Consider the following 11885-nt stretch of genomic DNA (forward strand, 5'->3'; position numbering starts at 1 on the left):
CCTGAGCTTCCTCAAACGTGCCAAAACACTTGGTTATTTAAGGGCCTCAGAAACAACTCTTTCCTTTATTGGCAATATCCCTCCCTTCAGAACTTCATACAGCTATTCTCTCCTTTGATATAGGTCAGTTATCTCCTCAAATATCCTGCTCCCAGAAGCCTTTACTATTAATCTAAAACAGCTCACCCCACTCATTCCCTCACATGCAACTCTGTCTTATTTTCAAAATATTTAGCTCTCCTTGACATTTTTTGTTAATTATTACCTGTATTTTTTCTGGTTGAGAATATATGCAGCAAAACATACACCAACTCAACAGTTTCTACCTGTACAATTTAATAACACTGGCTACATTCTTGAAGTTGTGCAACCATTCTTACCCTCCTTTTCTGAGTTGTTCCTCTGTCATTAACATAAACCCACTGCTCCTTAAGGTTCCTATCTAATCTTTTCAGTAGCTGTTGTCAATCTGATGCCATGTAGACAGTTCTTAAAAGAGCATATGCTCAAGGTAGACCATTTTTATTAGTTAAGTAAGCTAATGTTCTGGAGCCCTCATGGCACAGTGGTTAAGTGATACGGTAGCCAAGCAAAAGAAGAGCAGTTTGAATCCACCACCTGCAGCTTGGAAACTCTATGGGGCAGTGCTATTCTGTCTTACAGAGTCTCTGAGTTGGAATCAACAGCAACAGTTTGGTTTTTTCTTTTTCATACTTCGGTTTTAAGATGATTCAAGGGAATGCTTTTGGTGTAATGTTTAAAGATTATCTCACGGCAATAGTTTCAGGAGTTCATTCACCCTCAGTGGCTCCAAAAAGTCTAGGGTTCATTTGAAATTCTGTTCTGCATTTTCCCCCTTTTGATCAGGGCTTTTCTATGGACTCTTTGATCAAAATGTTCAGCGACAGCAGCCGGGAACCTTCTGGTTCTTCTGGTCTCATGGCATGCTAGACGTTCTTTTAAAAAACATGAGTGGATGCTGAAGGTTATCAAATACTTATTTTATTACACCTATTAATATAATCACATTTATTTTTCCTGTACATATGGCAAATTATACTGATTCATTTTCGAATGTTAAACTAACCTTGAATTCTTGGGATAGACCCAACTTGGTCATAATATATTCTTCTTTAGAGTATTGCTGGATTTGTTTTGCCTATTTATTTTTATATTTTGCATCTATGTTCATCAGTGACATTGGCCTGTAATTTTCCCATCTTCTGCTTCTCTTGTCAGGTTTTGGTATCAATATTCATTCTACAAGCTTTATAAAATGAGTTTGGGTATATATTTCATTTTATATTGAAGAATTTGTGAAATATTTCTTGAATATTTGGCAGAATTTGCAGGAAAAGCCATCTGATATGAAGTTTTCTTTTTGAGAATAGTTTGAGCTCTAATTCAATTCTATTAACAGTTGTGGAATTACTTTTGCTTCCTGTTTCTTCTTGAATCGTTGTTATTAACTTACATGGTATGATACGTTTGCCTACTTTACCTAAATTTGCAAATTTATTGGCTAATACGGTCCATAACATTCTCACATTATCTTTATGTTGTACAAGATCTGTAGTCATTTTCTTTCTAATTCCTGATATTCGTTTTTTATATCTTCATTCTTTTTCACTTGATCAATCTTGCCTAAAGTTTGTCAATTTTACTAGCATTTTCTAAGAATCAACTTTAGTCTTTGTTGATCGTCTGTTGCATGTATTCAATCATTAACAGAAACAAAAATTCCTATGAATGTTTGTTTCTGGTTTTTTCCCAACATTTTGAATGGATGTTTAACTCACTTATTTTTCAAGATTTGTTCTTTCCAATTATATTTTTAAGGCTATAAGTTTCCTATATTATATTGTCTGTACTGCCAAATTTTTATATGCACTATGTTCATAATTGTTCACTTCAAAATGTATTCTAATTTTCATTATGATGTCTTTTTTGACTCATAGTATTTTAAAATATCCGAGCACATGGAGATTTTGTATTTTCATTTTCTAAGATGGTTTTTTTTTTTTTTAATTATGGTGTACTTACATAAAAAAAAAATGGAGATTTTGTATTTTCATTTTCTAAGATGGTTTTTTTTTTTAATTATGCTGTACTTATATCCTCTATATTATTGCAGACTCTTGAAATTTGTTGAGACTTGCTTTATAACACAGTATACAGTTAATTTTTATACACACTATGTATGTGCATGAGATGAATGTATATTCTTTCATGGTTAGATAATACACACACATACACATATATCAATTTGGTATTTTTTTACATGTTAAATCTTCTGTATCCTTGATAATTTATGGACTTCTATGTTTCTGAGGGGTGTGTTAAAAATCTATTATGATGCATGATGTCAAAAGGAGCCCCAGTAGTGCAGTGGTTAAGCACTCAGCTGTTAAACCTTTTGATTTGATCCACCAACTACTCCACAGGAGAAAGATATGACCGTTCCCTTCCATAAAGATTACAGCCTTAGAAACCTTTGGAGAAGTTCTACTCCATCCTATATTCACTATGAGTCAGAATTGACTCAACAGCACACAAGAAAAAATGTATAATGTGATGGAAACTCAGAAGTACGAAGCTAAAAAGAATTGGTCCTACCTCCAGGGTCAAAGGATGAAGGACAGAGAAAACAGCAGAGACATCCAAAAGCTTGGAAAAAGGGCTGAGAGGACAATGGTTGGTGGTTTAAGGGCTTTGAAGGGCTACCATATATACTGAGGAATCTGAAGTGCAATGTTCTTGCCTAAGGATGAAGATATGCTCATAAAGATCCTGACAAAGCTTTAGGCTTGCACCTCTGGCTGATCTTTGGGCTCCATGGGGGCAGGAAGTGAAGGCTAGGGCAGAGTTTTAGGCACTCTTGCTTAGCATTGAAAGAACGCGCCAGTTCAGAGCCAATCTGCAAAGACTGGGATAATGTTACTTTCTCTTTTTGGCTACAAGCATTTAAAGAAAGCACTGTCAGGTCATGAACTGACTGCTGAGATAACAGAACAGAACTTCAGTGTCCACACATGAGAAGACATACAATCTCTGCAGAAATAGTTTGGAAACATCACTAAGCAAATGGATGACTGGCCCTCAACAATTAAAAAAAAAAAAAAAAAAGCAAACCCTAATGACAGGAGGGAATCTGATTTCCAGAGTTACATTATAATATTTAAGATATCCAGTTTGCAACACACTATTCTAAGTCATAAAAAGAAAAAAGAAAAGGATGGTTCATTTGTTAAGAAGAAAGAAAGAAGAGAAATGAACAGAAAGCATCCCTAAGGAAACACAGATATTGGGATTACTAGACAAAGATTTTAAACCAATTGTCTTAAATTTCCTCAAAGAGCTAAACAAACCATAGACACACACACAAAAAAAGGAAACCAAGAGAAGAATGTATGAACAAGTAGAAAACATTAATAAAGAAATATTATACAAAAGAACCAAATAGAAATTATAGAGCTGAAAAGTTGAATAGCTGAAATAAAAATTTCATTAGAGGAGCTCAACAGCAGATTTGAGCAAGAAAGCAGGAAAATGTAAACTTGAAAAAGCACAACTGAAATTGTTCTAACTGAGGAGCATAAAGGAAAAAGAATGAAGAAAATGAACAGAGCCTAAGGGACCTGCGGGACAACATCAAGCATACCAACATACTCATTAAGGAGTCCCAGAAAGGAAAGAAAGATGAAAGGACAGAAAGAATATTTAAAAATGTAATGACTGGAAGTTTCCCAAATGTCACCTAGATATCCAAGAAGCTCAATAAACTCAAAGGACAGTAAATACATAGATATCCACAGACAGACATAATCAAAATGTCAAAAGACGAAGATAGAAACTTGAAAGCAGCGTCAGATAAGTGACCCCTAATGTACAAAAAAATTTTTTTTTTAATGTACAAGAGAGTCTCAACAAGTTTAACTGTTGATTTTTCATCAGAAACCATTGAGACAAGAAAATAGTCGAATGATGTATTTAAGGTACTGGAAAAAAAATACAGAAACAAAACTATGAACCAAGATGTCAATATCTAGCAAAACTATCTTTCAAAAATGAAGGTGAAATTAAGACATGCCCAGATACACAAAACCTGAGGGAGTATGTTAGCAGCAGAACTGCCTTATGAGAAATGCTACAGGGAATCATCCTGGCTGGCACGGAAGGACACTAGACAGTAACTTGAAGCCATAAAAAGAAACGAAGACTCTGTAAAGGTAACTACTTAGATAAAACAAAGTCAGTAATATTTTTATATCACGCCTCTCTTTTTCTCATATATGATTTAAAGCACAAATGCATAAAAATACTTATACATCTCTCTTAACGGACACACAATGTATAAAGATGCAATTTTTGTAACAGCAACGTAAGTAGGGGAGGTAACTGAGCTGAATAAAAGCAGAATGTTGTATACTGTTGAAGCTAAATTTGTATTAATTAAAAGAAGATTGTTATAAACATAAGATATTAATTGTAATCCTCATGATCACCACTAAGAAGTTAAAAAATATAAGGAAAGGAAATAAGGAGAGGATCAAAATTGTACACTTGAAAAAAACCAGTCAAACACAAAAGTGGACGGTAGTGAAGAAAATGAGAAACAAAATACGTATATGACCTACTACAAAGTAGAAGACATAAGTCCTTCCTTATCATTAATCGCTCTAAATTTAAATAGATTAAATTCACAATTGGGAGCATTAAAGTTGTGTGTCAACTTTGTTGGACCATGATTCTCAGTGCTTTGGCAGTTATGATGTAGTTTAGCAGTCGTATAACTATGCAATCATTTCCATGATGAGATGTGATATAATGTGATTACCTCCATGATGGGATCTGCTGTGAGTAGCCAATCAGATCTAAGGGAGTTTCCTCGGGAGTGTGGACTGCATCCAATATAGGTGGACTTTCTGGCAAGGCTCTTGAGTTTTTGCTCACTCGGAATCCTGCAGCTGGCTCCTCTTCATCTGATCTCAAGATTTTGGGACTTGAACTCTCAGCTTACCTTCCAATTTTGGGATTCACCAGCCTCCGCAGTCTGTGAGCCACGGCCTGCCAGCTTACCTGCCGATCTTGAGATCTGTCAGCCTTTGCAGCCTGTGAGCCACAGACCTGTTGTATGACCTGCAGATCTTGAGTTCTGCAGTCCCTGCATCTATGTGAGTCAGGAGAAGCCACAAGCCTGACCCATGGACTTGAGACTTACCAGCCTCTACAGCCTCGTGAGCCATTTTCTTGATATAAAGCTATTTATATATAAATATATATATATACACCTCACTGGTTTTGTTTCTCTAGAGAACCCAGCCTAAGATACCAATTAAAAGACAAACATTGGCAGAATGCATAAAAAAATCATTCGATTGCTATCAAGCTGATCTGACTCATGGTGACCCCTCCCCTCATGTGTGTCAGAGTAGTACTGACACACAAGTGTGTCAGTTCAATGGCTAATTTTTCAAAAGTAGATCACCAAGCCTTTCTTCCAAAGTGCCTCTGGGTGGACTCAAACCTCCAACATTTTGGTTAGCAGCTGAATGCATTAACCGTTTGTACCTCCCAAGGACTACAACATGTATCTATGTTTATTTCTGTATTACTTCTCTTTATACTATATACATACATACACACATACACACACATAGACATCCATGAGTGGTTCATACAGATGCTTTGGACTTCAGCTAGCAGGGCTCTATTAATTATTGATAGAAAAGTACTGATACCAGTTATAAATGCGTATTTGTCCATTTCCCCTTTCAGATTTATTAGTTTTTGTATTTTGGAGCCCTGTTGTTAGACACATACACATTTAGGAGTGTTGTATCTTTTTGGAGAATTGAACGTTTATTATGTTATGTCCCTACTTATTCCCAATAATACTCCTTTTTCTGAAGTATAATTTGTCTGATATTAATACAGCCACTGCAGTAGAACTGGATAATTTTCAACCATTTCAATAGGTAGCATAAGATCAAGAACTGATGGTATAAAAGGAAGAAATCGAAGCTGCATTGAAGGCATTGGTGAAAAACTATCCTCTCTCCACCATCTTCACTAACCCTGACACCAACTGTCCCTCACACAGCACTCCCTACTTCTCTGCTGGGTTCAATAACTCATTGCAATGGCCACACAGAACTCATAGTCCATATTCACGATTATGGGGTTTATTAGGGAAGTAACAGTTATAGCTCAGGCTCAAAGACACTCAGAATACAGTTCTTCTATCAGGACAGCCTCTTCCCTCCTGTGCTGATAGGCGTGCCTCTGCCTGGCCTTGGGCCGGCCTCTCTCCAAAGGCACTCAGCTTTCCTTCTCCATGGGCCATCATCTCCTATAGCCAGGTCCCTGTTGCTCGGTCTCTCCTGCCATGGCATCTTACCATCTTCAGGGTTACAGCTTCCTCTCTCTATCTCAGTCTCTTGCTTCTAGGAGCTTCTCAGTGCAGGGATCTCAGGTCCATAATATACGCTCGGCTCTTGGCTGTTCTTCCTTGATGGGAGTTGAATCCTCCTCTTTGCTCTGGAACTGGTTCTCTTTGAAGGGAAAATAAACAATCCCCTTGGTGAGCCACAATTACCCTATCACACAGTCCTGCCCAAGCACCAGGGTGGATGTTATAAGACCATGGCTAGAAAGGCCACACAAAGTAAACAATCACATCACAGTACCTTGGACTCATTTTTCAAGTGAAGTACCAAAAATCCCACACAAACAGATTGGTAAAGAATATAATCAACAGCAAGAACATTTTCATACTTATGTTTTCTGTATTTGGAAGAAATCTATAGCACTATTCTTATTTTGCCAATTCACAGGGATCACAGAGATTAGTGGTAGATGTTGCAGTACCAGAAAACTCTCTGGTGAAACAGTCTGTGAGCAGTCTTACAAACATGGATATTCCACTAGAGTCAAAAGAATGACGTTACATATCATCAAAGAGAACATTTCAAGATCTAGCCTGAAGTACAATGTTGTCACTAATAGGCTAAAATCCATACACTTACAAGGAAGACTAGTTTATACGACTATTCAAATTGATGCACCAACCACTAATGCCAAAGATAAAGAAATTGAAGATTTTAAACAACTTCTGCAGCCTGAAATTGATCAAACATGCAATCAAGATGCATTGATAATTACTGGTCATTAGAATGTTAAAGTTGGAAACAAAGAAGGAAAAGTAGTTGGAAAATACAGCATCGATGAAATAAATGACACCAGAAATCTCATGAAAGAATTCTGCAAGACCAGTGACTCATCCACTGCAAATATTTTTTTTCACCAACATAAACGGCAGCTATACACGTGGACTTTACCAGATGGAATACACAGGAATCAAACTGACTACATCTGTGGAAAGAGAAGATGGGAAAACTCATATCATCAGTCAGAACAAGGCCAGGGATCAATTGTGAAACAGACTGTCAATTGCTCATATGGGAGTTCAAGTTGAAACTGAAGAAAATTAGAATAAGTCAAAAGGGGCCAAAATATGACCTTGAGTATATCTCACCTGTATTTAGAGACCACCTCAAGAACACATTTTACGTGTTGAACACTAACGACTGAAGACCAGACGAGTTGTGGAATGACATCAAGGACATCACACATGAAGAAAGCAAGAGATCCTTTAAAAGACAGGAAAGAAAGAAAAGACCAAAACGGATGTCGGAAGAGACTCTGAACGTTGCTCTTGAATGTCGAGTAGCTAAAGTGAAAGGAAGAAATGATGAAGTTTTGAGTATTGAGACGCCACCAGTGATCCCTCTTACAAAAAAGACCAGAAAAAACAAGTGAAGCGATTATATTTATGAGAAGCTAGGAGCCCTGAACATCAAAGGTAAAGTTAGAAAATGGACTCAGCGGCAGGGGGAGGGAGAGACTATTCAGAAGTGGAGAGGAGTTACTGGACCTGAATAGCCAGGAACCCTCAGGCACCGTTCCCTGGAGCGACTGCAGTGGGGCTGGCAGTGGCGTTCCACAGGCGTTTAGCTCAGGGAAGGACAGCAAGTTGCACAGACTACTCACACCTCCAGAACAAGAGAAGAACGGCACTCTCAGCAAAAGCTAATTACTTGTGTTTATTTTACCACGCCCCCAGCCCCCAAGCCGGCTTCAGTGGCTGTCAACTTCCCTGGGCCTGAGATAGGCCCTGGTACCACTCTGAGCCATTTTTCCATCCTTGAAGAAGGTATAAGTTCACAACTGGGGGAAAGATAATCTGCCAGCTCAATTAAGCTGGGGAGCTCAGGACAGAAGCAGCTCTTGTTCAGGCACAAACAGTCCATGGGCTTTGAATACCTTTCACCCCAGCATGGACCTGTGTGGGCCCATTTCAGGAGAATAGGCCCTTGTTGCCAGACTGCAACTGTTTCACCTGAACGGTGGAAAGATGGGTATTTGATGTTTGACACTGCTTTGCCTATTAAACAGGGTCTTCACCTACCCACATCAGGGGCATAAGGACTGCTGGCTCCACCCACAATACCTAGCCACCTGTGATAGGGCTCCAAGGATAAGTAGTACCGCCCAGAACTTACAACCAAAAGCATTGGGTACCCACTGCCCTTCTGCAGAACCCACCCATGTGCTCTACAGAACAGGGATGCACTTTCCTCACAGACACTCAGAGCACAGCTGTCAGACCCCTGCCTTGATCAGAGCCTGACCCCCTACTGCAGCCAGATACTTCTGCCTACACCAATGACCCCTGCCCCTTTAAGACTGTAGGACAGAGCCCGTACCACACACTTTATGACCAACTACCTGGGCACCTGAGTTGAATCCATACAAGAAAAATAAATGAACTCCTAGGCTCATATGCCTGGTAACAGTGCTAGCCATCTGGTGATAGTACATTAGAGCTTCAAAGGTGAAAATAATCAACCTAGTGCACTCAAGCAGCTTATTTGGGCATACCAAAACTAAACAAAGCAAGAAGCTAGGATACAAAAAGCAAGCATAAAATAAACTAATACAATAACTTACAGATGGCTCAGAGACAACAGTCAATATCAAATCACATAAAGAGGCAGACACGGGGGCAGGACCAAGATGGCTCACTAGGTAGAAGATTCCGCTTATCCCTCTTGAAACAAAGACTCGAAAAAACAAGTGAACTGATTACATAAAGGACAATCTACAAACCCTGACCATCAAACACAGAACTAAGGAGTTGACCTGAGTGACGGGGGAGCGAAAAGCCACGCTGCAGCAGGGACCACTTCCAGAGCCAGTGTCCCACGCCACAGCCTTGAGCCCTCGTGGTTTCCTGGTGTCAGAGTGGTGGGGCTGATTGTGGCTTACTGAGACACGGAAGAACAGATATAGGCCCAACCCTCAGGACCAACCTCAGAGGGGACCCAGGCAGCACACACAGGCTCCACACAGACGTGGCTGACAGGGAAACGAAAAACTATAGGGAAGCAGCGACTGGTTCTGGAGCCTGGAGTGCAGCGTCCCAGAAAGGAAACCCTGGTGCTGGGCTTTGGACTAAGTGTGGGGGAGCCGATTGTGGCTTCCTGAGACGGTGTGAGCATGGACGCAGCCCTAACCCTCTGGGACAGTCTCAGCAGGGATCCAGCCACCACACACGAGCGACACAATGCTCTGGAATCTCAGAAAAAACAGTCCTCACCAAACAACATAAGTAACTTTCTATATTTTGCCAGGCTACTCTCTTCTATATATCTGATTCCACCCCTCATTGCCCCAGCCAGCTTCATTAACATTGGAATTCTCTGTGCCAGAGAGTGAAGTGCACTGCTGGATTTTTTTTCTTCTTTCTTTTCTAACCCATTCTCCTGGCCTGAGAAAAGCAGCATTTAACAATCAAAGAAAAAATCCTTCCCTGACTTCCCTAAACTGAAATAACAGTACAGAATCAGCTCCATCCAGGCATTAACAGACCCATAGTCTTTGGCTTTCACCCTACAGGTAACTAGGTGGCTATTACAATGTAAAGGCAATTCTGATAGAGATCTGACCATAATTGTTTTAGCTCAGCAGTGGAAAGGCAAGTTTTGGAGGTCAGATACCTCTCTACCTATTAAACAGAGCCCTCGCTGATCCACACCAGTGAACTGAGGGCTGAGACTCCACCCACATCACCTAGCCACCTGCTAGAGGGGTCTGAGAATAGTGACGCCTACCCAAGCATTGGGTGCCTAAGATACAGCTGCAAAGCCCACGCACCAGAGTGCTCTAGAGAATAGAGCCACACCTACCTCACTGTCACTTGAAGGAAGGCTGTCAGCATCCTGCCCTCCTCGAAATGTGACCCCCTGCCACTAATAGAAACTGGTGCATACAACCATCACCACTACTCCTCTAAGATAATACGTGAGAGCCTACACCACACACTAGGTGACCAGCTATCAGGACACCTGAGCTGATTCTATTCAAGAATAGTGAATGGACTCATACACTTATATACCTGGTAACAGCTCAGGCAAGCTGGTAATAGGACGTAAGTGATTCAAAAGCTAAATCAATCACGATACCACAATCTAGTAGCCCATCTGGGTGTCTTGTAACAAAACAAAATAAGAAGATAAGACTCAGTGAGCAAATATAAAAGAAAATATTACAATATCTTATAGATGGCTCAGAGACAGCAGTCGACATCAAATCACATGAAGAAGCAGACCATGATTGCTTCTACAAACCCCCAAATCAAAGAATCAAAATCATTCCCAGATGTAGATACATTCCTAGAATTGCCAAATGTAGAATATAAAAAAATTATATACAGAATTCTTCAAGACATCAGGAATGACCTCACAAATGAAATAAGGCAATCTACAGAAAACACCAAGGAATACACGGATAAAGCAGTTAAAGATATCCAAAAGATTATTCAACAACATAGTGAAAAAATTAATAAGCTGTAAGAATCCATAGAGAGACAGCATTCAGAAATCCAAAAGATTAACAATAAAGTCACAGAATCAGACAACTCAATAGGAAGTCACAGGAGCAGAATCGAGGAACTGGAATGCAGAGTGGGGGAGCTGGAGGATAAGACAATTGACACAAATATAGTTGAAGAAAAATCAAATAGAATTTAAAACTATGAAGAAACCCTAAGGATCATGGGGGACTCTATCAAGAGTAATTTGCGTGTGATTGGAGTTCCAGAACAGGGAGGGATAACAGAAAATACAGAGAGAACAGTGGAAGATCTGATGGCAGAAAAATTCCCTGGCATTGTGAAAGATGAAAAGATATCTACCCAAGATGCTCATCGAACCTCATACAAGATAGATCCCAAAAGAAAATCACCAAGACATATCATCAAACCTGCCAAAACCAAAGATAAAGAGAAATTTCAAAAGCACCCAAGGATAAACGAAAAGTTACCTACAAAGGAGAATCAATAAGTTTGCACTACTCGGCAGAAACCATGCAGGCAAGAAGACAATGGGATAACATATATAGAGCACTGAAAGAGGAAAAACTGTCAGCGAACAATCATATATCCAGCAAAATTCTAAAACATGAAGGTGAAATTAAGATATTTACAGATAAACACAAGCTTAGAGAATTTGCAAAAACCAAACCAAAACTGCAAGAATTACTGAAGGAAATTCTTTGGTCAGAAAATCAATAATATCAGATACCAACACAACACAAGGTCACAGAACAAAACATCCTGATATCAACCCAGATACGGAAATCACAAAAACAAAATAAGATTAATTAAAAAAATTACTCAAAACAGGGAATCATTGATGTGATTATGTAAAAGATTACGATAGTGAAAAAAGAGGGACTAAATACAGGAGGCTTAGAAATTACATATGGAGAGGAAACCAAGGTGATACAGGGCGAAACAACTTAGGTTTTTACTTACTCAAACC

At 39.3% G+C, this 11885-nt stretch overlaps 1 long non-coding RNA gene across 2 annotated transcripts in view; it reads right to left on the minus strand.

Moving 5' to 3' along the window:
- Window positions 1-8901, minus strand: part of LOC135229509 (uncharacterized) — a 28673-nt gene extending 19772 nt beyond the window's left edge. For both annotated transcript variants that reach the window (XR_010320192.1, XR_010320193.1), the window contains exon 1: window positions 6401-8901. This is a non-coding gene — a long non-coding RNA (uncharacterized LOC135229509). The remainder of the gene's footprint in view (window positions 1-6400) is intronic.
- Window positions 8902-11885: the final 2984 nt, after the last annotated feature.

This window comes from Loxodonta africana, unplaced genomic scaffold (genome assembly GCF_030014295.1).
Source record: "Loxodonta africana isolate mLoxAfr1 unplaced genomic scaffold, mLoxAfr1.hap2 scaffold_325, whole genome shotgun sequence".
Taxonomy (NCBI): Eukaryota; Metazoa; Chordata; class Mammalia; order Proboscidea; family Elephantidae; genus Loxodonta; species Loxodonta africana.